Source organism: Rhamphochromis sp. 'chilingali' (assembly GCF_963969265.1).
Source record: "Rhamphochromis sp. 'chilingali' genome assembly, chromosome: 1".
Lineage (NCBI taxonomy): Eukaryota > Metazoa > Chordata > Actinopteri > Cichliformes > Cichlidae > Rhamphochromis > Rhamphochromis sp. 'chilingali'.
In genome coordinates this window covers 51,587,494-51,609,743 of record NC_137929.1, presented here as the reverse complement: position 1 = coordinate 51,609,743, position 22,250 = coordinate 51,587,494, and the positions used below count along the sequence as shown (strand labels likewise).

Sequence of the window (22,250 nt, the reverse complement as noted above, 5' to 3'; positions counted from 1 at the left end):
CAGAAAAAAAGCATTACACTGCCATCTGTGTGTGAAAGAACAGTCTATTTGATAGTCTGAAAGAAGGTGGAGCTCAACCAGCTGAGTCAAACCCCAGTTCAGAGGAGGTGGCCTTCATCCAATGCTCTGCTGCGACATACAGCTTACATATACAAGACACAAAACACAAACAACAGCACCACCCTCATGTGGTGAGAAACTAAAATGATATTCACATGCTTAACCCTTTAAGACCTACCATAGAACCAAGTCCACCAGAGCTTATATTATATTTTTACATGTTGTAGAGCCATTTTTGGGAGCATTTCAAGTTGCTATACATCAATACAACCACTATAGCCTAAATTTTAATAATATGTATTCATTAAGTGCATAGTAATTACATAAATTGCACAAAAGATCAATAAACTACAAAAAAATTTAAAATCGTTTTTGTTTTTTTTAACATATATGTCTAGTTAGAGAAATTTAAGAGGCTTATCCCTCAAAACTGTAAATACAAAAAAGTTGCACAAAATAGTTTCCCACCACAGGAAATTTATTTTGAGTGTCTTCATAGTTTTATTTTTGAAATACACCAATTTCTATACACTGTAGGAAAAACGAAAATAAATATTATACTGCAAATTTGCAAAAAAGCAGCATATGCATCAAAATAAACTTTTTCCAGCAGTGCAATATGAGTCCTAAGCATTATTAATAGAATTAATATCAGATAGAAACCTTTTGATGACTCAGTAGCCAGAGGTGGGTAGTAAGGAGTTACATTTACTCCATTACATTTACTTGAGTAAGTTTTTGAAAAAAAATTACTTTTAATGTACCTTTTTGGCACGATACTTTTTACTTTTACTTGAGTACATTTGTGAAGAAGAAACGGTACTTTTACTCCGCTACATTTGCAAAATTCGACTCGTTACTTTTTAAAAAATAATTAGTTTAACACATTAGATAACATGCCGCCAGTGGAGTTTCCAGTAACTTTTTTTACCAATCAGTTTGAAACTGGTCATGCCAGAGCGGCCCAAGCGCAGTGTTGCCAAATTAGCGACTTTGTCGCTATATTTAGCTAGTTTTCAGACCCCTAATAAAAGACGTGAAAGCGCGTATTGCTTTTAGTCTCAACAAGCAGCGGGTGCTGTAACGCAGTCAGTTCTTCTTTTACTCTTTTACTCTTATGCTGTTTTGTGGATCACAAGGTTTAAAACTACTTATAAACACACACACACAAAGTAACTCCACCAGAGCGCCTATTTCGGGTCACTTTTGCCGGTCCAAGCCCGGGTAAAGGAGCAGGGTTGGAATTGTGACATTAAAAAAAACAATAATTGCTAAAAGAAATTTAATTTGTAGTTCTAAATAAACTCTAAATGCATTTAGGACGCTTTTTACGCACGTTATGTCTCTTCCACGGTGTTATTTCTCTCTCCAACAACATAGGTTACAATTAGATTAGCATGACCAATTATGCAAATTAGGCGATGACATCATTTAGCGACTTCTAGCGACTTTTAGGACAACCAATAGCATTTTCCTTACTGAGGAGTTGGCAACACTGCCCAAGCGTTTCAAAGTAGCGGACACATGGAAAGAAGAAATACATGAAGACATGGCAGAGCCAGTCGTCTACGCTAGAGCTGAAGAGGATGAGCACCCCTGTCCTCATATACAAAGAATGTTTCGCTTAAAAGCAGTACAAAAGAACAGCTATGTCTTCAGTGTCGGTGTCTTCAGTGAGAGCCAAAACAAACAAACTTTTCAGCATGAAACGACTCAACTCGTGTAACCTGACAAAATGGTAAGTTTTCTCTAAATATCTTTTTAGCTGTGGTTAGCTGGATGTCAGTCTTATGTTACAGCATAGTGAGACAAGTTTGTGGGTGTTTTGTGCAGCTTCGGCTGTCTTTTTAACTGCTCGCTGGTTAGCTAGCGTGAGCTAGAAGCTCACAGCTAGCCTGGTAATGACGCTGGACTTCCACGCACATATAAACAGCTCGTCTCTACTGCTTTAACAGAAACAGAAGGCAGGGTTTATTATGTGAAACAGCAGCTTGTAAACAGTCTGCATTAAGTTGGGTAAACACTGCGATATTTTTCAGTCGCGTTATTCAGCTCCTGCTCAAACTGTACAATTGAATCTCAGGGGTTAGAAGTTCATAGGTCACGATGCAGGGTCTCACACTGTACGGCCTGATGCTCTGATGCGATTTGAGTGCTCAAACTGTGCGTCCATACTATGAAGCTTATCATACAAAATCTGTCTCTCGTCCTCCACCTCTGTCTTTCATACACACACCACCACCATCAACTTTGCAAAATTACTAATGAAAAACATTGAGCAGGCAGCTGTGATTGAGCAGCAATGTCCATCCAACTCTTTTCATGATTGTTGTAAGTCGTGATAATTTTGTGAGGCCACATTGAAAAGCCTCAGATATGGAAGCGTAGAGCTGCCACCCAGGCAAAAGAAAAACAGAGCTATATCACGTTAAAATGTGAAAAGTATATTAATAGAACAATAAAGTTTACATTATTGTATTTTGCACAACTCTGTTGCTTGTGAAGCTCGCACACAAGAATTTCACTCACATGTGCTGTACCAATGTACCTGTACATGTGATGTGACAATAAAAGTGATTTGATTTGATTTGAAATATTTCACGTTATTACGTGACATAGCTCTATTTTTCTTTTGCCTGGGTGGCAGCTCTACGCTTCCGTACTCGGATGAGCTTGCCAGTTGTGCCTCCAGGGGCGAAAGGATTTCAAACAGGTTTGATTTTCTTGCAACCATACGATTGATGTTTGGGAGCTGGGGCCTGTTCTTCGTACCGCGCTAAGTGAGTTAGCTGGATGAGATTGTTGACGATTTCGCGTGATCCTGGATCGTTCGGTTCCCCGAAGCCCATCCGGAACTTGCTGTCATAGCAACAGAGCCGTAAGCGTAAACCTGCTGGGGAGCAGGTTTACTTTATGTAAACAGGATTAGATCGCGGCCACGCAGGTATGCCCGCGTCATTCATACGAAAGCAACAGCGATATTCCACCACTGTTTCACCATAAATAAATAACATCAATGTAACTAAAGACAATGCAGCACTTGATCCATTTATTGATTTCACACAGATAGATACAGGTCATTTCCTTAAAAAGGGAAATGTACTATTAACATTCTATTGCATGTATGTGATTATTACAGATGTAATTCATATTTCAGAGTAGTAATTGCAAATTACTTTGTGTAATCAAGATGAGAGACCACGGCTATAAAAGCGAAGGTGGATTTGGGAAGCCTGTCGCAGCCATGTCCTGTCCGTATACGCGAGCCACCCATTGCGGAAGGTGCAAGATTGATAAGGAGAGTTTTCAGAATTCAGCGTATATTGCGGGACAGACAGGATCCTTTAGCTCAGCGCGACAGTGTGCTCATAGAGAGATATCGATTTTCCCGTGAGGATATTATTTACTTAACCAACTTGTTGACGAGGGGGTGCAGGACCACCACCTGTCTTTTTTTTGCTCTGCCCTTTTCTTGGTTGCTGTTATAAACAAACAGATTATTTCAGGGTCTCTTTCCAAGAGACGAAAAGCAATATAAGTGATAAATATTACCATTCTGTAGAATATTCTTATATTTCACTTTTACCTGTTCCCATGTTCTAGTGGGTCCTGTTGTGGCTCTAATGTGAAAGGGGATATAATATAACATATTATAATATAATATAATGTAATATAATATTGGATAATATAGTGTAATATAATAAATCTACCCTACCGCCTACTGGTGTTGGCCAGAGGGGCCGATGGCGCGATATGGCAGCCTGGCTTCTGTCAGTCTGCCCCAGGGCAGCTGTGGCTACAACTGTAGCTGCCTCCACCAGTGTGTGAATGTGAGAGTGACTGAATAGTGGCATTGTAAAGCGCTTTGGGTGCCTTGAAAAGCGCTATATAAACCCACTCCATTATTATTGTTATTATTAAATTACTTACGAGTTTAATTTGTCAGCAACTTTCTGCCAGCCCTCGCTCCTTGCTTTTGCAGCCTTTGCAGTGTTCCCTTGCGTTCTGATTAAACTCTGAAACTCCTGAAATCCCTCACTCAAGAGTTCTTGCTCTGCTGCCGAAAAATACCGAGCCGAGCGCGCTCCGTCGACATTTTCGCCGACCAATCAGAGGGTTGCCGATCAATGTTTCCACTATCAATGCGTAGCCCCTTTTACGACACCCAGTGATGTCACATTACTGCGTCCAGCTGTACTAATCGTCAACAGCAGGTGTGTTCGGGGAACTGGATTAGCGCGCTCACGGTTAGCGCGATGGTTTGGTCTTGGATGTTTCATTTGATCTTGGATGTAGTAAGTGACGTACGAAGCACAGGGCCCCTGGTCATGAGGTGTTAATCACTTTTTGTTACTCCATGTATACAACACGAGGATCGACACACAATTAAGAAACAATCCCCAAAACGGTTGCGCGACCGAAAATCGGCTCAAAATGGGCCAAAAATTGCACAGTGTATGCCCAGCGTTTGGAGGCTAGCTTCATCTAACTCCCTGCCCTGTGGTTGGAAGGGGTGTGTTTCATCTTTTTGCAGCCACACAGACTGAGGTGTTTGCCTTCTCAGGACAGCCATGGATAGATTAGAGGCTACATCCCAGCTCCAGTCACGGCTTCTATCACTGTCTTTCTCGTCTTTTCCTAGACTAACCGCCAAATATTGCAAGGAGGATCTATTGGCAAGCACTAGGGATGGGTATCGTTTAAGTTTTATCCAATACCAGTGCCAAACCGGCACTTTTTTGAAATGGTGCCGGTGCTTTAACGGTGCTCGAACCGGTGCTTAAAGAATGAAGAACACAAACTTTGTCCAAAAACCTCTCATGTTTAGTTGTTTTTTTGTAAAAAGATAACAATGTTAACCTTTTCTGCAGCTATAGGGCATATATGGTATCACTCTTTTCTGGAAACATTGCTTAAACCAGACCTTCCCAAAGTGTGGGGCCCGCCCCCTGGGGGGGGTGGGGGGCGCAGAGCCATTGCAGGGGGGGCGCGGTATGTAAAGGGGGGGGGGGGACAAAACGCTTGGACACTGCTAGCACGGGGCGCCCACAGAAACGCAAAGCAAGAGATGAAGCATCGCTGAATATGTTTCCAAACCAACTTCATTCTAAGCCAAAGAAAATATGGTGAAGCATATCTTCCCTTTGGGTTCACCTGCACAAGTGCCAAGGTAGGCCTGCAGAATTGGTGCAGGGGAGACCTGGGCTCTCCAAATCACAGACAAGGAGACCAGGCCCCTATTTCAGGAAGCCGGTTTAGAAAACTCAGAGTGAAAAACGATACTCAGGGTTGAGTAACCCCGAACTGTCCAACTCGGAATATTCGGTTTCAGAAAGGCTGATAACAATTAGTTCAGTCAACGCGGAGTTGCTTTAACCCCAAGTTAAACGCGCGCACGAGGATACATAAAGCCCTGATTAGTGGAGCACAGATTAAGCGAGTCACCATGGAGACGGAGGGAAAGAAGGCGCGGTCAATGTATTTTACAGCGCTTGAGGCCGAAATTCTGATGGCAGCATATGCTGATAACATGCAAATTCCGCGGAAAAAAGTAACACAGCCTCAGCTGCAAAAGAAAGAGAGCATGCATGGCAAAACATAGCCGACAGAGTCAATGCGTGAGTGTTAATTTAAACATTGATCTAGGGATTTCCACCCATTTAACACGTTATTTTATTATATTTCATTTTATTTTCTATTTCATACATTTTATTTTGTGATGTGAGCGCAGGTGCAACTCAACAGGCCCCAAACGTTCCTGGCAGCAAGTAAAAATGAAATATAAAAATATAGTCCAAACAGGTAAGGTGTAATTGTATTATGAGCCATAGTGCTTGGTCTGTTTGTCCGATGTAAATCAATTGCAGTTAGAGGCTACATTAATTTCCCCTCTGTATTGAAATTATCTGAGCACATTACAAGTACATATTTGCTTACTCTGTATGCTCAAATGTGACCCGTTATGGCCACTAGAAAAAAAGCGGAGGCCTGAAAAACAGGTGGGGGTCCTCCACCACCACCACTCACAGAGGCTGAGCAGTTGGCTTCCACATTTGTGATAATGTTGGCAGCATCACATATGATCTTCACAGTGCAGAGAACACAAATTAGCAGCCATTACTATAATGAAATAATTTGTTAGTTTGAAATGCTACAGGGAGCTATGTACCTGTACATTAATGCTGTGGAAAGACTTCCTGTTCACATAGTCTCCTTCATTTACTGAAGGAGCAATGATTGGAATGTGAGTGCCATCTATACAGCCAATCACGCCTGGGAACCGTGAGAATAAATGTAAAATTTAAGTAGTAGTTCAAGTATCACCACATCATGAATTAAGTTTTGTTCATCCTGATACCTGCAATTTTGTGGCATCCCTCTTTGATAAATCTTGTGGGTCTATGACCGGGGAACACCACAAACGCGTACAGGAGACGTTTCAGTGCAACTGTAACATTCCTGACTGCCCGACAGACGGTAGCCTTGGAAACGAGCTCAGCGTCACCAATATTATACAGAAAGCTCCTGTTTGCAAAAAACCGAAGTGCAATACAAATAATATGTACAGAACTGAGAGAATGTCCGCGATGTGTCACATGAGCAATATTAGGCCTGAGGATGTTATTCAAATAAATTATAGATTGTGCTGAAAAACGGTAACGTTCACACAGAAAATCATCAGGAAATGATAAAATGTCCGAACGCGCTCTAATCACTCTCTCCCGGCGGAGAGCTCTGCGGAGAATTTGGGCTTCAACATCTACTGGCTCTTCAAGGAAGGGACACGCCATGTCTGACACTTCCTACAGTCAGGTTTCCGACAAAGAGGCGGAGAAAGTCAGGGATAGTTGAAGTAACCCTGCTAGGGGGCAGGTTAGCTTCACGGAGTGTGTCGTCATAGTAACTCACTCAGAATTAATCTAAACTCGCTTTGTGAAACCGAAAACCCAGAGTTTTCGTTAACTCAGGGTATACTTACTCAGAGTTTGCACTAAACCGGCTTCCTGAAATAGGGCCCTGGTCCCTGTCTAGTGTTGGTCTAGTCAACCCTGTCTCTGTTTCCTCTGTTTCCAAATCAGGCATGTCTCTGCCTGAAGTCTGTGTCTGTGCAAGTTTAATATCTGTGTTTCCTTTTTAACTTAAACTAAGCATTATGAGTGTTCAAATTGATTTGTCTGCTTTAATCATTTAGTATTTTTCCTGTAATACTACATATAATACAATACAAAGAGATATTGTGAGCCTTCATTTCCATTTTCTCTAAGAGAGTGATTAAGAGCTTTTACTTAGGACTCAAATTGCACTGCTGGAAATAGTTTATTTTGATGCATATGCTGCTTTTTTGCAAATTTGCATTATAATATTTATTGTCGTTTTTCCTATAGAATATAAAAATTGGTGTATTTCAAAAATAAAAAAAATATGAAGACACTCAAAATAAATTTCCTGTGGTGGGAAACTATTTTGTGCAACTTTTTTGTATTTACAGTTTTGAGGGATAAGCCTCTTAAAGTTCTCTAACTACAAATATATGTTAAAAAAATAAAAAGGATTTTCAATTTTTTTGGTAGTTTATTGCACTTTTTTGCAATGTATGTAATTACTATACACGTAATGCATACATATTATTGAAATTTGGGCTATAATGGTTGTATTGATGTATATCAACTTGAAATGCTCCCAGAAATAGCACTGCAGCATGTAAAAATATAATATAAGCTCTGGCGGACTTGGTTCTATGGTAGGTCTTAAAGGGTTAATGTAACATAAGTCAAGGGTTTATGATGTCATTAGTGTGCGCCACTGCCCTCTCTGTGGCTGTGTCCCAATTAAGAGACCGCACGCTTGAAGTACGCGTACTATGTACGGTGCATACTATAAGTACGAGAAGTGCAGAAGTGAGAGGCTTGTGAAATGGGACAGTCTAGCCTTCGTCGTGCTGTTCAGGTTGCCTAGCAACCATGATACTAACCGCGAGAAACGTTTCATACAGCTTTGTGTGACAGAAATGAAGGAGAAAAAATGTTTTGTTGGTTGTTCATTTTTGTCATGACATCACTTTGATTAGTTCAGTATCTGAGGCTGAGACCACAGGACTGTAATACATGATTGTTGGGCTTCATTTCTGTGCTGAACAGTCATTTCATTCATTTCATCTCACTGTGGTATATTACAGGATATATTACAGCAGTGAGCTTGAACTCTGGTTCAAAGATTCAAGTTGCACTTGTTTATATTTCCTATCACCTTAAATCTTCACTCAAAGACAGGTATCTTTGACAGTGTATATACAGATGTATTATATATAAGAGACAAATATTGTTCGTTTAATATGTTGGGATTACATTTGCCTCAATGCTTACATATATGTGTAAAAAGAAAATGTACGAGCTGTGAAAACTGTTTCTGATAGAATGAAGAGTAGACTGATATATTAGCTGCTAAATGGGTCAAACTGGGCAGAAAGTATACAAACACATAACATCCTTATAGAATATGATGTAACACTATAGATCAACTTACCTCAGAATATATAAAGCATATAAACAATTACAGCAATATGACACAACAAACACAGCAGTGCTACTAATCCAAAATACTCAAAGCTTCATAGAACTGAAACAAACATTTATTTTTAGCTCCATTCTGCTGCTGATACATACTTTAGGTTTCTGAATATTAAACTTGTTGCTGCCTTTCATAGTGTGTAACTTGAAGGCCCTGAGTACTTTCTCCCACACTGAAAACACTGGGATGATAAAATTATTTGAACATTACCTAATAAGACTGATTCAGGACAGACAATTAGTTATGTTAAACTTAAAAAAAAAAATATGTTAAACTTTTCTAGCAGTCCTTCACGAACAGGGAACAGTCTGTCTATTCTCTCCATCTGTCAGCTGCTGCTGGCTCTTCCTCCTCCTCTTCCTCACACACTGCTGAGTTTGTCCTGGTGGATCATCAGGGGTGCAAAGCCTCACAGATGATGTGCAGCAGTGGGTCCCTCAGTCTGTCCTCACTCTGGACCCTTGCACTTGTCACACATGCGGTCTCTTAATTGGGACACAGCCTGTGACTTATGGGAGCAACATGCTTGCATGCAAATACATGGAGAGAGACGGACTCCTCCAGAAACCCTTTGCAATGTTACGGGTTGTATGAACACTGTCTGTCATGTTTGATAAGCAGCAGCTGTTCAACCGGGCCTTGTATGGTTGATGAAGAGAATACGCATTAAAGGATACGCTGTGGAATTCCCAGTACTAGTGTGATCGTGTGTCCTTCCTACTATCCTGCTAAGGTTTCTACCGCCTCTTCTCAACCATTGAACACAACCCAACATTACAAGTGGCAAGAGGGACTCTCCCACAGATAATTTCATACACCTTAATGAGCAACATTTTATGCTTCCATCATAGCTAAATGAGCCCTCGTTAATTTGGTCATATTTGATTCATGTCCTGAGATTCATCTATTCAACAAAAGATGCAAAACCAAAAAATGCCTCTGCCTCTCTCTCCTGTTGCTACTTCAATCATGAAACTTATCAATGATCAGCTGATCGGCTTTTCACTTGTTTGTTTATTGCCCACTTTGCGCCAGAAAGAAGAAACCAGCGGAGGTCGCGCTAAAATACAGCAGCATGTTTAAGCTTGATCAGCTGTTGTTGATATTATTTCTAGTGTCAGCTGATGTTTGCTGGAGCCGCAGCTGTAAAAGCTGCTGGTCATGATGTCGGTTTGGATATGTGGTGAGAGGGAAACATGTAGATGAAACCAGGAGATGTCCTTACTGAATCATCAGAGCTGAACAGGTGATGGAGAAACAGGTTTACCTTTTAGGTGACATGAATGAGTTGAAGGGAAGTTATGAACTGTTTCTGAGAAACAAATGACACCAGGATCATTTTTATTATGTAGCTCACAGCTGGTAACTGTGCAGGGGCAGGTCTAGCAAAGTTTTGCCAGTGGGCCAGGTAGGGCATTAACAGGGAGAGGTGGGCACAAAGAAATAATTTTCTTTCTTTCTGCAAAAGTTGATTCTGTTCATCTGGACGTAGCGTTTTGTGGGAGAAACGTTTTGTCACTTATCCAAGTGATTTCTTCAGTCTCAGCTGACTGAAGGAACAATGGGCTGGGAGGTCAGTTCCTTAATCTTAGTTATGCAAATTCTCATGACCATTGATCAACAACCACTGACCAAAATCCACTGATACACCCATTGATCATTGGGCTTTGGTCATTCGTGGGATTTCTCTCGTGGAAATCTGCACATTATTTTTTCCTTTCTATTGGTAGGTGACACAGTGCACTTGTGGCAAGTAAGCAAGCTAGGAGACTGGCAATCTTGCTGGGTATCCAGTTACGGAAGCAACACATTAACAAGAGAATTCCGAGTAAAACCAAAGTTACTTTCCCTAGTAACTAGTTACTTGGAAAGTAACGAGTAACTTAAAGTAACTGAGTTATTTTTTGATAGAAGTAACTAGTAATGTAATTAAGTTACTAATTTAAAGTAACTTACCCAACACTGGAAATAACTTTATCTTTCTTCATCACAAGCTAGCTGTTGTTGACTGTAAAAAGGCCTTTAATCAGTAGGTAAAGTTCTAGAATAAGCCAGTAAAGTGTAATTATCAAAAATAACCCAGTGATTTTTAGAGTGTTGGAATTCACTTTTTGCTTACCATGTTTTATTTCATAGTAGAGGTGAAATCAGTGATATCTGATCAGGTCACAGTCTAGTTGAAAATGGCAGTTTCAGAAGAATAATGTGGCTTCTTCTGAAGCGTATCTTCTACACAAACAATTGGGTAAAATCTTGGCCCAATATTTGATCAAAGCTAGCGAACCTATGACCCAATAGAATTATTCAAGCTAGGGAGTTAATTAAAGAACCCAGCACATCGCCAACCCAACTCTTGAGTCACGACTTTTAAACCAACATTTAAACTAATAACCTACGACTTTTACCCAGAAGTTGTTATAAAAGTAACCTAGCATGGTTTTATTATGTATTTGCAGAGGTTTTGTGAAAAAAAGTTCAGTTTGTGTTTAGAGGTTTGTGAAAAGGGTGCAAGGTTGTATCTTAACAATTACACTGCAGACTTCTCCCACAATTCCACCCAGTGCTTCTCTGATGACTCTGCAATAGTCGGCCTCATCACTGATGGGGACGACAAGGAGTACAGAGGACTGACTCAAGACTTTGTGGACTGGTGCCAGCTGAACTACCTCCAGATCAATGCCAGTAAAACCAAGGAGCTGGTGGTAGACTTCCGCAGGCACAAGCATTCTCCACTGCAACCACTGAACATCCAGGGTATGGACATTGAGGCTGTGGACAGCTACAGGTACCTTGGTGTTCATCTGAACAACAGACTGGACTGGACTCATAACTCAGACGCCCTCTACAGGAAAGGGCAGAGCAGGCTGTACCTGCTGCGGAGACTCAGGTCGTTTGGGGTGGAGGGCCCACTCCTGAAGACCTTCTATGACTCTGTGGTGGCTTCTGCTATCTTTTATGGTGTGGTCTGCTGGGGCGGCAGCATCTCTGCTGGGGACAGGAAGAGACTGAACAAGCTGATCCGAAGGGCCAGCTCTGTTCTAGGATGCCCTCTGGACCCAGTGGAGGTGGTGAGTGACAGGAGAATGGCGGCTAAGCTGTCATCCCTGTTGGACAACGTCTCCCACCCCATGCAGCAGACTGTGACAGCACTGAGCAGCTCCTTCAGTGGGAGACTGCGGCACCCACGGTGTGGGACGGAGAGATTTCGCAGGTCTTTCCTCCCCACTGCTGTCAGACTCCACAACAAAGACTTTAACTGAACAAACACACACATCCACACATGTGCAATAACACTAAGTGCAATAATCCTTTCTGGCATCGTTGTATTTTTACTCAGTTGTATATAGCATTCGTATTCTATTTTTATCTTATTGTATATTTTTATTCTATTTTATTCTACTGTATATAGTATATTGTTTTATTCTATTCTGTACAGCTGTGTACTGTATTTATTCTTATTGTATTCTAATTTTTGCGTCATAACTTTTGCACTGTCCACTTCCTGCTGTGACAAAACAAATTTCCCACGTGTGGGACTAATAAAGGTTATCTTATCTTATCTTATCTTATCTTATCTTATTATGACAATGTACAAAAGCTTTAGCAAAATATTTGGTTATTTCTGAAATTTAGCACTATTAGGTGAAATTAAAATTTTGGGACGAGGGAAGCAAAGGAGGGGAGACTTATTTAAAGAGAGACCTCATCGTGTGTGTGTGTGTGTGTGTGTGTGTGTGTGTGTGTGTCTAATTGCGTGCTCATACCATCAAAAGCAAGAATTAGATGGAGGACACAGAAGCAAACAGATTAAAAAGATTAAAGTAATTTCAAGAGAAATTGGTGTAGTTTCAAGCAGATTTATACGTGGGTTAATCTGTCAGTCAATTAATCTAATCAGTGAGTGTTTAAAAACTGAACTGAAAGCAACACAGATACTCACAGACCAGTTTGATTCAATGCTTAATAGTTTAATGATGCAGAAGAGAAAAAAAGCTTTGTTTTTAAGTTTTTGCTAAAAGCATTCTTTCCATTACACATTTCAATTGCTCCTTTTAAAAGACACAATCACACTATTTTGTGTCACTTGTCACTTCATTCCTTATGCATCGTTACAGCAAAAGAAAAAGGTAAAGATGTGAAAACAGATATTTTGAGTGATATATATGAGAAGATTTCTTTCTTTTTCAGATGACGTGCCTTCATCTCAGCGCAGGAATCATCACTTACTCTTAATGCAGACAGAAGGGAATCGGTCCTGGCAAGACTGATCATTCATACACAGATCTCCTGTAAGCACCAAAAATCAACTTTAACCGAAATTTTTGTTGCATGGACACAAAAATATAGAATATATGAGAAAAATGTTTTGGTTTTTTTTTTGGTTTTATGTATAATGACAATAGCACTTGTATATATTATTTACAATTTTATACCTGGAAAATTCATTTCCATGCATTGCTCATTGCCCCCCATGTTGTTAGGCTCCCCCCGACACCAGTTTGTGTATTGGAAACGTGTTCCATCGATCCAAAACCAATAACCCTCCTACAGAACAGAAAAAAGTTAAAAATAAGAAATCGTTTTTTAACTAAACTACATTTTAACATTATACATCGACTACCAAGTTTGGACACACCTTCTCATTTATTGGTTTGTCTTTACTTTCACTACTACCGACATTGTAGATGGAAACTGAAGATATCAAATATATGAAACAAGATATATGGAATTATATGGCAATGAAAAAAAGATAACAGTGAAAAATAAGTAAAATATCCAATGGATAGATTTATGTTTTAACTGGCAGACTGGCATACCTGTTGACCATCAGAACCACCAATCCATGTTCGTCCATTAGCTCTACTCCCATCAGATATCACCCTCTGAATCAGCTGGTATTCCCCAAGGCTCTGTACAGATGCAAGGTTTGCACTCATGGTCTGACAGTTTCTCTACAGTAAACAAAAAGACAGAAGAGTTACAGAAGATTTATAAAACAACCTTCATGATTACACCACCACAAACATACAAATAATAATAAAACATACTAAGAAATATTTACATTGACTGACAAAATTATTGATTTTAATTATCTGACCTTGTATTAATAGCTTACCATTCAACAAGTAATAAAAAGTAAAGTTTTTTAAAAATTATTATATTGAAAGGACTAATGATTAATACATTTACAATCATTTATCATTCAGAATTATTTCATGCAGTTAATGTTGGTGGCTTAAACCATTTACTGCAATAATTTGCATTATTTTTATAAATTAAAAAAATAATATTTGCTATTATAAGCTTGGATGCATATTTCACAATACATATAAGAACTGGTTTTAATTGAAGCAAAAATTGACAGGTGATTTATCCATGGCATAAATTGTAGGAACGTGAAACTGGAGACTTTAGTTTGTTTGCTTCTTCTTTGTTTGTATTTCTTGTTTACTAATATATTGTTACTGTTTACTTGTTAAAAAGTAAAGCCATATATGACATATATACATATTAGAACAAATGATAGCATTATTAATATTCAATAAATGATAACATTAATAATGATCAATACATACTATTATCATTTTAGACAAATTTTAACAGTACATTGGCTTTGATAACATTTTACTAATTGTCAATATAAATTTCTTTAATATAATATTAAAAAATATTATTATAAGGTCTTATCCAAATATTAAAGAAACACAGTCACAGTAACCGGTGAGTCCTGATGTTATTACCTGAGCATCACCCCAGGGTAAGGGTGTAGAAACATAGAAGTAACATTTGTTGTTGTACTCAGTCCAATCACAGGGACATGATGAGGACTTCTTGAGAACATAGCACTCATCTGAAGACAAAGCATACATATTGTGTGACACACAATATTGTGTGACAAAATGCTGACCCAATTCCCCCTTTACTGGAATAATTATAATTATGATCATTAACTTGTGTTTCATTGGCAATAGTTTTACTTTTCAACAAATTTCAACTGGAAAATGTGTCATTTTCTTCCTTTAGATTTCTATTTTTAAAAACATGTATTTAAAAATAGATCTTATTATTTGGACAGCTATATATAGCCCATTGACATGCACAACATTCAGTATGATACTAGTAGGGGAGTCCGGGGATAGTTGTAACGTGGGTCAGTTTTAACACTTCCAATTTCTCCAATCAGGGCTAAGTTTCAAATGATGTAACTCATCCTGTGCATGCCCAATTCAGTTTAAGTTTTTCTACTTTATTTCAATTTCTAATAGCATTATCTGCTTTTCAGTTAAACTCATCAAACTTAAATTATGTTATTTGTACGTCTATGGGGATATACTCTGTGTAGGTCTTTAGTGCTAATGTTTTAGCCGTTGGCTGTAATGTTAGCTAGTTCATGGCTATAGGAGTCTGGGTCAGTTGTAACAGCAACAGTCTGGGTTAGTTGTAACAATAATGCAGATGTTACGACTTACCACACTATTACTTTAACTTATATTAAACAAGTTGGGGCAACGACATCAGCAGAGAGAGGTTCACTGGTCGCTTTTGTATATGCGGTTAATGCCTGGACTGCGCTGTGCACATTGAAGAGAACGGCAAACTCAACATCGAAGTTTACCGGAAGCCCACACACACGGACCAGTACCTCCTTTTTGACTCCCATCACCCTCTGGAACACAAACTTGGAGTAATTAGGACCCTACACCACCGGGCAGAACATGTTCCCTCTAAGCCTGAAGGAAAAAAGAAGGAACACACACATGTAAAGGAAGCACTCAAAACGTGCGGCTATCCTAAATGGGCGTTCTTAAAGTCAGCAAAGAGGCACAGAAAAGAAGACCAGACACCAGCGAAGGAGGATAAGAAGGACAGACGCAACAACATTGTCATCCCCTATGTAGCCGGTGTATCAGAAAAACTCAGGAGAGTTTTCTCCAAGCATGACATCCCAGTGTATTTCAGACCCAGCAACACGCTCAGAAAGAAACTGGTTCACCCGAAAGACAAAACGCCAAAACACAAACTTAACAATGTGGTGTATGCTGTACAGTGCAGCGAGGAATGCTTAGACCTCTACATTGGAGAGACCAAACAGCCACTTCACAAGCGCATGGCACAACACAGAAGAGCCACCTCCACAGGACAAGACTCAGCAGTCCATCTGCATCTTAAGGATAAAGGACACTCTTTCGAGGATGCCAATGTTCACATTTTGGACAGAGAGGACAGATGGTTTGAAAGAGGAGTGAAAGAAGCCATCTATGTCCACTGTGAGCGACCATCTTTGAACAGAGGCGGGGGTTTACGACACCAACTCTCTGCCATCTATAATCCAGTTTTGAGATCCCTTCCCAGACGCCTTAACGCCCACTCACATCCTGGGCCATCTGACCTCAGGAATTCGCATGATAAGGTGGGGCCAGGTTTCACAATGAACACACTCGAAACTCTGGCTGATTGGGTCCCACACCCAATTTCACACCTTTGCTCAGGCGATTAGAGGATCATCAGGGTGTCCTTTTGTCCCTCTGTGGGGGGTCACTCCCACTAGGTTTATATCTGGGACTCTCCACCATTTGACCTTAGAACTGAAGAAGCTTCTCGGATGAGAGGTGAAACGTCTTCAAGCAACTTAAAGAAGTCCAGACGCTTTTCTTTGCAAGCTCCTTTGACTACGATGACCTGGATGACTGAGAACCTTCACAGAAATACCAGTAGGAAGTACTGGTAGTGGAAATAAATCAGGATGGGTGCAAGAAACAGATTTCCTCATCTTTCTGAAGCACTTTGCAAACCACACAAAGGTAAGCCATGATAAAAAGTAATGGTGAACAACTACATTTTTTCAGCTTCATTGTTATGTTCAAAATTGGTGCAATAGTTGTAGGTTATAATGCCCACTGAGCCAATGAGGCCAAACTCAAGGAAGACCAACCAAAATTAATGAAATATTCAGTTGCAAAAATTCCATAATTTGTCTTTTTTGGGGGGTAGGTATATGTTCAAAAGCTAGATTTCTGCATTCTGTCACACACACACACTGCTACATAAATGGCTCTAAGTGCATTCATGTGTTGAATAAACAAAGATTACATGTTAATGTTTTGTTAGTACCCTTATTTCATTGTGTTACATTTTACCCCAGGATATGTTACAACTAACCAAGACTATGGGGTTAATTGTAACATTTCACTCTTTGTGTTTGAGACCATACCATGCAATGGGTAATTGTGCTGCAGAGAAAATAGCTGCACTATTTAATAGCAGAGACATGTAAATACTTTGCATTACATTTTGAATCCACTACCTTAAAAGAGCTCCAATTTACAGACAGAAATGTCAAAAATGTTACAACTATCCCCGGTCTCCCCTAACATACTTTTATACTTACCCTGAGCAGCGGTCAGAGCCATCATTGCACAGAGAAGTGCAGATGCAGTCAGCAGCTTCATGATGATATTTAGTGTCTCTGTAAGAAACACATTAACAAAAGTGATTAGCAGTTTGATAAAGAAAGGATAGAAGATCCTCAGCATATTTGTAATATACCTGTCTGTAGAATGTCTTCTCCTCTTTCAAGTGTCAGCCTGTAGCTTCACCCCTCATGTAGAGATGAGCACTTATATACACTTTCTTATATTTACATTTCAATACCAGGAAGAGATGCACTAAAAATACTTAAGTGTGTTTTGACTCCATGCTTCACTACCCCTGTCTTTACCAACCTCACGCAATTCTCTCCACCCAGCTTGAATGTTTAATTTCATTTATTGACTGCTGGTCAACAAGGATGTCACGCTCCTGGGTCTTTGGCCCAGTGTAAATGTGTCTGGACTTTTGATTCTGGGTTGTTTAATGTTCTATGGTTAAGGTTCTGTTCCTCGTTTTGGTTTACAGTTGTGATCCCTCTGTTTATATTTGTTTTCTTAGGTCTTCTTAGTTTTGTTTTCTAGTCTGTAGGTTTCTGTTATCATGGAGCACGGAACAGGGGAGTTTCCATGCCCCATGTTTAGTCAGCCTTATCCTTTCCATTTAGTCTTGTCTCTGCATTCGGTGTTCTCTTTCTCCCCGTCAGTCTTGTTCCCATGTATGTTTCCCCACTGGTCTCAGTGTCACACCCAAGTGCTTCATGGTGATTTCGGAGTATTTCTATAAAAAACAAAATACCTAAAATGGGTAACAGATCAATAAAGAATAGCCATAAAATAGACAGTTTAAAAAAAAGGAAACAAACACTTTGAAAGCAAATCAGATTTGATACGATTTGATTTGACAAAGTTTCATTCAACTCAACTCAAAGAAAAGCATCATTTACACATAGCATAACATGGCTTGGTCATTGTGATGCACCAAGCAAGTTTGGATTGAATGATTTTAACGTCAACTGCAAAAACTGAAAACGTGTTTGTATTTGTAAATATTTGTAAGTCCATACAAGAAGCTGATCGTGAGAAAATGTATCATTTATCCTACTACAGTTTACACCTTAAAGAGAAAGCTCATGAATGTGCCAGCTCTGGAGACCATCTTCCCCCTTATGGGAAAATAGTTAGTTGTAGATGGCAAGTTGTCATGAGAGAAGTATCATTATAATATTTGCTGTACACTCAGAAAAATTATGGTTCTTAAATGGTTCTTCAGATGTCTTCATGGTTCTTTAACCCTTTAAGACCTACCATAGAACCAAGTTCGCCAGAGCTTATATTATATTTTTACATGCTGTGGAGCCATTTTTGGGAGCATTTCAAGTTGCTATACATCAATACAACCATTATAGCCCAAACTTTAATAATATGTCTGCATTAGGTGTATAGTAATTACATAAATTGCAAAAAAGTGCAATAAACTACAAAAAAATTGAAAATCGTTTTTGTTTTTTTAACATATATTTCTAATTAGAGAAATTTAAGAGGCTCATCCCTCAAACCTGTAAATACAAAAAAGTTACACAAACTAGTTTCCCACCACAGGAAATTTATTTTGAGTGTCTTCATGGTTTTATTTTTGAAATACACCAATTTTTATATACTGCAGGAAAAACGAAAATAAATATTATAGTGCAAATTTGCAAAATAACAGCATATGCATCAAAATAAACTATTTCCAGCAGTGCAATATGAGTCCTAAGCATCCCAGAAACGACACAGAAAGTCATAAACTCAAACATAACTTTTTAAAACACATAACAAGTAAAACACAAGCTCATAAGGCCCCGATCGTAAAAAAACTACATTTCCGCAAAATGACGTCACTTCCGGTTTCGGGCAGGTCATGCGGTCATGTGATAGTTCGCGCTGATGGATGTAGGAAGTGTTACAAACAGCTGATGGATCGGCGAAGCGTGTTTCTGGAATATCATGTTTTTGTTGCTGCAAGTGATTTTTATGCAGTTTTTGCAAAGCTATATGTGGAAGGAAACTGTGACCTAGGACAAGCTGATGGCATAAGATGTAAGTACAACTCCTCCAGTTTCATATGCAAAAAAAATTATTGCGCTAGCTTACGTGGTTGCAGAGCTACCGGGATTTAAAAATAGTTACGCAAAACAGAGCGTGCCCGCTCCGATCGGCTGTAAAGGGTTAAAGAACCATCATACGTCAAAGAACCTTTTTATTTTGTGGATGGTTCTTCAGCTATTACAAATGGTTCTTTAAAGAACAAAAGGTTCTTCATCCTTAGCAATCTAAGTTTGATGGTGTAAGTGGCATAAATATTTATTCACTATAACGAGGCTGTGAATTATACTGTGTGTTTTCTTTGTGTGCATGTGTGTGCGAAGGGGGGGGGGGGTTACCTGGCAATTACCCTTTAAGAGAAGATGGTAGGAAACTGAATATTCAAATAAAAGTTTGAAAGAAATAAAAGAAATATTTGCAAACAGTAGACACAATACACACATTCAAATACTGTACTTTCTACTCCAAGGCATTACGTTTTGAGATTATTATATTGTTACACCCCAGCCCAGGGAAAACCGGCGTGCGACAATTTTGAAAATATAGCATAATGATAATACTAGTTATTGTAAACGTTACAATATTATTGTAAAGTCAAATTATAAAATACAAGTAAATAACAATTGCAGAACAGAATGTCAGTGTAATGAACACACACTTCGTTTTGACAAAGCGCACTGCTTAGGTAAATGATCTGAGTAGTTGTTCATCACTGAGCAATTTGTTAATATGTGTTTCGAGCCAAATAAATACAGGGAGAGAGAGAGTGACGTCAGAACACGTCATACTATAACCTCCCGGGAGCGGACAGAGGGGGTCAGTCGTTGCGCAGACAGAGTGTGCGAGCGGCGGGCCTTGACCTTTCGGGAAAAAAACTCACGGACGGTGACAGCGAGGCGGATAACAGTCTTCAGTACCTGCTGGACTTTGAAGCTGTGGATTCTGGGACTGTTAGAAAAGGTAAAACATTTTCATTAAAACCTTATTACTGTTTTGATTTTGTTACTCGTCATTGTAGCTTGCTGTTAATGTGCTAACAGTAGCGATTAGCTAGATACGTTAGCTGTTGAGGTCAGCGCAATTTAGTATCCAACTGTTTTCCTAACAAAACCACTGTTATAATTAATCGAAGCTGCTCCCAGCTATTTTGAACCTTTGGCTTCTAAAATATGTGGTTCAATTGCGTGCTGCGTACATAACCTAATGTCAGCTAGACCGAAATTAAAATTTAATATATTGTTAAAGTCACTAAAATGGCGCCTGAAGCTTGTTGTGGCGTGAGCTCTGTGTCTGCTCTAGAAACTCTGAAATTCTGTAGATCTGAGCCGTACATTAAATACTCACATGAACCTGTACTTTGAATTCTGTAAGAGCTGTATAAAATACAGCTATGCATAAGAGTTTTGAATGAATAATTAGATTAGATAACTCTTTATTGTCTAATCGAATTATATAGAAATGAATAGAAATGTGACATGAGAAGGTGTGTCTTTGACTGTTCCTGCATAACTTAGTTTCGGACTAGTTGACAAGTTATGCTCCGGTCATTTGATGTTTCCAAGATAGATGTTCTTTTGTAATATAGTTACAGGTCGCGGGGGCAGCAGCCTAAGCAAAGAGGCCCAGACCTCCCTCTCCCCAGCCACCTCCTCCAGCTTATCCGGGGGAATACCAAGGCGTTCCCAGGCCAGCCGAGAGATATAATCTCTCCAGCGTGTCCTGGGTCTGCCCCGGGGCCTCCTCCCGGTGGGACATGCCTGGAACACCTCACCCAGGAGGCGCCCAGGGGGCATCCTTGTCAGATGCCCGAACCACCTCAGCTGGCTCCTTTCGATGTGGAGCAGCAGCTGCTTTACTTTGAGCCCCTCCCGGATGGCCGAACTTCTCACCCTATCTCTAAGGGAGAGGCCAGCCACCCTTCGGAGGAAGCTCATTTCTGCCGCTTGTATCCGCGATCTCGTTCTTTCGGTCACTACCCACAGCTCGTGGCCATAGGTGAGGGTAGGGATGTAGATCGACCGGTAAATTGAGAGCTTCGCTTTTACACTCAGCTCCCTCTTCACCACGACGGACCGGTGCAACGTCCGCATTACTGCAGCTGCAGCCCCAATCCGTCTGTCGATCTCCGGCTCCCTTCTCCCATCACTCGCGAACAAGACCCCGAGATACTTGAACTCCTCCACTTGGGGCAGGAACTCATCCCCGACCCGGAGTGGGCACTCCACCTTTTCCGGCTGAGAACCATGGCCTCAGATTTGGAGGTGCTGATCCTCATTCCCGCTGCTTCACACTCGGCTGCGAACCGTTCCAGTGCGAGCTGGAGGCCCTCACCCGATGAAGCCAACAGAACCACATCATCTGCAAAAATCCGAGATGAGATTCTGAGGCCACCAAAGCGAAAGCCCTCCGCCACTTGGCTGCGCCTAGAAATCCTGTCCATAAAAATTATGAACAGAACCGGAGACAAAGGGCAGCCCTGGCGAAGCCCATCACCCACCGGGAACGAGTCCGACTTATTGCCGGCAATGCGAACCAAGCTCTTGCAACGGTTGTATAGGGATCGAATGGCCCGTAGCAATGGGCCAGACACCCCATATTCCCGCAACACCTCCCACAGGACACCCCGAGGGACACGGTCGAATGCCTTCTCCAAGTCCACAAAACACATGTAGACTGGTTGGGCAAACTCCCATGCACCCTCAAGTATCCTGGAGAGGATAAAGAGCTGGTCCAGTGTTCCGCGACCAGGACGAAAACCGCATTGTTCCTCCTGTATCAGAGGTTCGACTAACGGACGAACTCTCCTTTCCAGCACCCTGGCATAGACTTTCCCAGGGAGGCTGAGGAGTGTGATCCCCCTGTAGTTAGAACACACCCTCCGGTCCCCTTTCTTAAAGATGGGGACCACCACCCCGGTCTGCCAGTCCACAGGTACTGCCCCTGATCTCCACGCAACATTGCAGAGGCGTGTCAACCAGGACAGCCCTACAACGTCCAGAGCCTTCAGGAACTCGGGGCGGACCTCATCAACACCAGGGGCTCTGCCACCAAGGAGTTGTTTAACTGCCTCAGTGACCTCGCCCCCGGAAATTGGCGGGTCATTCCCCTCATCCCCAGACTCTGCTTCCTCCTCGGAAGACGTGTCAGTGGGATTAAGGAGGTCCTTGA

At 40.6% G+C, this 22,250-nt stretch overlaps 1 long non-coding RNA gene and 1 pseudogene across 2 annotated transcripts in view; one reads left to right on the top strand and one right to left on the bottom strand.

The window, feature by feature from the left end:
• Positions 1-1,520: 1,520 nt before the first annotated feature.
• The window catches only part of LOC308411273, a 41,833-nt gene continuing 21,103 nt past the window's right edge, over positions 1,521-22,250 (top strand). The window contains exon 1 of the long non-coding RNA XR_013974357.1: positions 1,521-1,798. This is a non-coding gene — a long non-coding RNA (uncharacterized lncRNA). The remainder of the gene's footprint in view (positions 1,799-22,250) is intronic.
• LOC308400230 (ladderlectin-like) lies at positions 12,534-17,162 on the bottom strand (annotated as a pseudogene). The gene is made up of 5 exons: positions 16,956-17,162; positions 13,446-13,580; positions 13,062-13,173; positions 12,826-12,915; positions 12,534-12,545 (listed from the first exon to the last, which is right to left on the bottom strand). The product of its transcript is annotated as a ladderlectin-like (transcript).